Genomic DNA, 6,026 nt, shown 5'->3' on the forward strand with positions numbered 1-6,026 from the left:
TCCAACTCCAGTCCCGGCAGGAGACGGTGTTGTTGCAGGTTCTTCCTCTCCTCCTCCGGTGATTTCTGCCATCTATGTGCCGGAGTGGGGGCTTAAATGATATTCTCTCTTGATGAAGCATTCTACTGCATACGAATGGAACCGTCATGCCTTCCCTCCTGCTATAATCGGAGCTCTGAAACTCCTTTCCAACTCCCATATGTCTAACAGCCTGTAGTACGCAGCTGCTCAGGTTGCCCCCTACATGGTTGCTGCTGCACGACACCTTCGCCAGGTTGGTTCGGACTCTGGAGAGCTCGTGGAACATCCCAAAATATAGTCCAAAAATTTCGTTTTCAAATCATTATTAAAATCATAAACCATCCAAAATCATAAGTAAAAACATAAATCATGTATCATAAAACATCATAGTATCTGTCTCAAATCAAAATCTCATATCAAATCATCAGAGTGAACTCCCAAGCTATGATTGTGGTGTGTGCCATGCGATCAACCCGAGCCCTTCCCTTTGCTAGTGGAAGTACCTGAAACCAAAACTGAAAACTGTAAGCACAAAGCTTAGTGAGCTCCCCCAAACTACCACATACCATACAATAACACAATAACACATACTGGGCCTTGCCCACTGCATCGGTCCCCGCCCGGCATCGGACCGAAGTCCGGCATAATTTGGGCCCCGCCCGACATCGGACCGAAGTCCGGAATAACTTGGGCCCGCCCACTGCATCGGGCCCCGCTTGGCATCAGACCGAAGTCCGGAATAAACTGAACATAACATAGCATGAACATATAGCATAATCACATAAACTGCATCGGGCTTGCCCGACATCAGACCGAAGTCCGGAACATATAACACATATCACAAACATGCATGAATCACGAAGACATCAAGCATACATACTACTTCTCGGGACCAACCCGGCATCAGACCGAATTCCGGAACTACTATCATCTAAACGGGTCGGCATTGTGGCCGTAGACCCGTTCCTACTGGAAGGAAACTCACCTCGCGTGTCTGACTGTTGCAACCCCGAGGGAGAAATATCTGGCTGCTGCTCCGGTGGCTCTTCGACTATAATTTCCACAATGACACTTAGTCAGAGACGAATAGCTATCCTTAGGGTGAAATGACCCTTTTACCCCTGGCTAAAGTCCACATCATGGTCAAAGTCAACTTCCCAGTTGACCGAACTCGCCGAGTTGGCTCGACAACTCGCCGAGTCCCAATCCTCTCATCTACCCCCAACCAGACTCTACTCGTCGAGTTTAGCAAGAACTCGACGAGTTCTCCTTCAATCATAACATCGTGACAATCTTCATCTGACTTGCCAAGTTCTTCCTGAACTCGAAGAGTTTATCTTCATCTTAATAACGTGTCTAGTCTGTGACTCGCCGAGTCGTATGAACAACTCATCCAGTCCGTCTTCATGAGTTGGGAGATGGCCTTGGACTCGCCGAGTACGTTCCTGCACTCGTCGAGTCCCATGGTTTCCAGATCCATGGCTTGGTCCATTTCATTGAGTCCCTTCCCTGGACTCATCCAAATCCCTTCTGAACTAAAATGGGTTCCTCTGAGTCATAACAGTTTTGGGAACCAACTCACGACTCGCCGAGTCCATGCATGTCCATGTCTAATAATTCGATTTCTGATGTGCAAAACTCATCCAGAAGGTAGATCTAGGCTCCTAAGATCGGTATAACACGTAAAGCCGTGAACTTTACGTTCATGCATGGGACTTTTATGCTCAAAGGACCAAAAATGGGGTTTATTTCATTCTTGGGGTTCTCATGGCCCTAAAGATGGCACCTTTATGCCATGAGGACCCTCCAAGGTTCCAGATCTATGTGTAAATCGACTTTGGACGTCCAGGTCCCAAAGATCAAGCTCCTTGGACCCAAAACCTCATAAAGATGACCACAAAGAGATCTAAGAAATTACAAGTCAAGTATGAGGCTTAATTACCAGAAAGTGAAGAGAAGCTGATGTTGTTCTTGGATCTACAATCTTCTCTTGAAGTCCTCTTTCCTCCTCTTCTTCTCACAAGCTTCAAACACACCAAATAACTCTCAAAATCTCAAAGAAAACTCAAGTTCACTTATGGAGGATTAGGGTTTCGGGATTACTGCTCTGGAGGTGATGGAGCCTGGACAAGAGGCCTATAATGTTGTTTAAATAGGGTGCAAACCCTAAATATTAGGGTTTCTGTCACACCCCCAAACCAGGATGGCGGAAACATTCGGGGGCGGATGACTTCACGTAGTATCATAACAGTTGAATATTTGTAAAGAAAGTAAACACAACCATCATAAATATAATTTAAAAGTTACATTGTTGGATACAATACATGTCTCAAAATAAATTACAATATGATGAGTTAATAAGTTTTTTTTACTGACGTCTTAGCGTCCCTTCTCCAAAAGCTGATGATTTACCTGTATTACTGAATCCCTGAGAAATACAAGTAGTTTTGAAAAAGTGTCAACAATTAAGTTGGTGAGTTCATAAGCATTTTTGTTTAAGAATAGAATCCTTTTTGGTGTAAAATAACCGAGTTTGATCCTAGAAAATCCAATATTTTCCATATATGTGTGGTAGTTTGAAAAGGTTCCAAAGACTGAATGCATAAGTGTTTTCCATACTTGAAATAGTATAAGTAGTTTTGTATAAGTATATATAATCACTAAGGCGTTTAACATCCCCGTAAACCGAGATGTATTAATACCCCATGTGAGTTTTTATAACCGTACTATTGACCCAGACTGCCTGTAACAACGTTCGTCAGGCGTTGGAATGATATGACGTTTGTCACCCCAGACCTGACGGTCTAACTGTAGCTAACAGTTTAGGTGCGGGATTGTCAGTCCCATATAGATCTATACACAAATACCACGCTCTCCCTACAAGAGATTATGGCTTATAAAACAGGACTTAATCTGCGAACTGAACGGTTCGATGAATTCAGATATCTCACAAAACTTGGTATCAACAGGTTTACGTATGAAAAGTCCATTTTCCTTGTGAAAATAAGTATTTTCTCTTTTGTTTATAGTATGTAAAAATATCATGAATATCTCGTAACTATACCTATTATAGTTTTAAAATGGGTGTTCCGTTAGGATGAAAAACCTTGGTGTATTACCAACCTTGCATGAAAAGTAGTTTATAACGTTAGTAGTAACGTTATTTTCTGTAATTAACGTTTATACATAAGATGTAGGTAAAACATTTGAACTTATATATATATACTGATTTGAATTTTTAACATAAGATTTTCTTGTGTTTCACTTGTATTCCCCCCCTAAAACATGAAAAAGACGTGAAAATGTGGGGGTATGAACTCACCTGATAAGTAGTGAATCGGGCAGCGTTTCGTTTCTAGGAAGGATTGTTCTTGACGAAACAGCGGGTTTCTGGGGAAAAACCGGGCTTCACGCGGGCAGTACTTCGACTGGAAAGACTGTTTTTCTCGGGAACTTCGGGCGTCGGGACTTGCGTCATGTGCTAGGGGTCTTACCGGGGCTTCGGGGTATAAGTTGCACGCAAAACGAGGCAAAAATGAGAGAGAGAGAAGAGTTTGAAAGCCAAAACTCGGCAGCCCACGACATCTATTTATAGGGTGCTGGTCATCGGGTTACGCTGGGCGTAACTTCTATACGCTGTGCGTAACGCCTCTTTCATGCGTACACTGGGCGTACGAAGATCTACGCGGGGCGTAGTTCGGATAAGCTTTGGTATGCGTGCCTCGAACTTCAAAAATTCATAACTTTCGCATACAAGCTCCGTTTTCGATGTTATTTATATCCACGCGTAGGTGAGAATATGCTCTACAACTTTCGTTTAGATTCTGTCGGCTGATTTGGACTTTGTTTTTAATATTATATTTCTAACGGTCCGAGACAGGAAAAGTCCGTTAAAAATCCATAACTTCTTCATCCGACGTCCGTTTTCGTCTGTCTTTTCACCGTTGTACTGCTATTGTCAGGATCTTCGATTCTCGTTAAGGTTGCGTCTGCTAAAATTCGCTCGATCTCTATTTCGAGTTTTTAGCTGTCTACTACTGTATCCGAAACTTAGAAAAATCATAACTTCCTCATACGAAGTCAGATTTGGACGTTCTTTTTATGTACGTTTACGGTTTAACATAATCTACGACTTTTGTTTAGATACCTAAGACTAAAAAGTATTTTATTGAAATTTCACTTTTTACGCTTAACAGTGTTTTACCGGTTTTGACGCGGATCTTTGATTGGTCATAACTTCTTCGTTGTAACTCGGATTTGAGTGTTCTTGTAACACCCAAAAATTTCCAACAAATTTAAACTTTCAAAAATAACCCAAGTTCCATTAGTTATTACAAAAAGGTTTCCAAATAGTTTGTTATCAGAGTATCCCAGAAACAGAATCATAAAAAGTGAGGAGCAGTACGATCACGCACGATCTCCTGATGTACCTGAAACAATAATCGATAAATGTAAGCTCGAAGGCTTAGTGAGTTACCCCCAAAATACCCATACACACATAACCATACACATACAGTAACAAACAGCATACTATGGGTCCAATCAACCATCGGGTTGGAATACCCCAGGCCCTTAACCATCGGGTTGGAATGCCAACATACTACGATTCCAATCATCCTCGGGATGGAATACTCTCGGTCCACAACCATCGGGTTGGAATGCCCATACTCCTATACATACAACAACTACTATGGGTCCAATCATCCATCGGGATGGGATACCCCAGGCCCTCAACCATCGGGTTGGAATGCCAACCTACTATGAGTCCAATCATCCTCGGGATGGAATACCCTCGGCCCACAACCATCGGGTTGGATTGCCCACATACTATGAGTCCAATCATCCTCGGGATGGAATACTCGCGGCCCACAACCATCGGGTTGGATTGCCCACATAACCGATCAAACATGTGCACCTATATAAGATAATCATATAACAGTCTACCAGACAACATACTAGGGCCATATCATCCTCGGGATGGGATACCCTCAACTACCATATCAAGCATGTGCACATATAACAGGTAATCTTCTACCAGCATACAGACAGTCAGACCAACTACCGGTCACTAGGCATAACCATATCCGATCTACCCGGATACCAATCTAACAGATCATACTAGCATATAATCGTCCTACCTACCAGGATACCGAGCTAACATATCACAATAGTAACTATCTCAAATAACAAATCAAAGGGCCGGCCTTGGTGCCTTAGACCCTTGGGTATAGTGAGGATAACTCACCTCGTAAGTAGCTCGGAAGGTAGTGTCAAACTCCTCCAAATGTAGCTCCAACTCCAACACCTATATTCACCAATGTCCTTTGCTATAAATACCTAATTTACCAAAATACCCTCAGAAGTTAAATGGTCAACCCTTGGTCAAAGTCAAAGTCAACTGTCAAGGTCAACAGTCCATGTTGACCTTAACTCGTCGAGTACCCTTAGCTACTCGCCGAGTTCCTTGCATAACTTTTAAACCCGCCGAGTCACTCGTGTGACTCGTCGAGTTCCTAGGGTCAGTGGCCGCAACTCCTTGGCCAACTCGCCGAGTTTTCCCTTTATAAATCGTCGTGTTCATATGTGTCCAAAGGTTGGGAAAACCTTCGCTGACTCGCCGAGTCACTCGACTGACTCGCCGAGCCCATGGCAACCTTCATCGGACTCGCCGAGTCGTTCATACAACTCGCCGAGTCTATGACAATCTTCATTGGACTCGCCGAGTCGTTCATACAACTCGCCGAGTCTCTTCAGTCCTTTATTCATACAGACAGTTTTAAGCCATGTTAAGGCTCCAAATTGTAGATCCAGCTTCCCAATGCACGTTTATCACGTAAAGTTGTAAACTTTACGTGCATGCAAGGCTCTAGTGACTCATAATGCCAAAACTAAACTTTAAATGGAGTTTAACTCAAAAGGAAGGGTTCATGCTTGCTAAAGCTGGAGACTTTATGGCTCTAGAGTCCAAGATGAGCTCAGATCTGAAGTGGCAACTTCAGATCCTA

This window comes from Lactuca virosa, chromosome 9, assembly GCF_052849685.1.
Source record: "Lactuca virosa cultivar CGN04683 chromosome 9, Lactuca_virosa_CGN04683_v6, whole genome shotgun sequence".
In the NCBI taxonomy this organism is placed as follows: domain Eukaryota; kingdom Viridiplantae; phylum Streptophyta; class Magnoliopsida; order Asterales; family Asteraceae; genus Lactuca; species Lactuca virosa.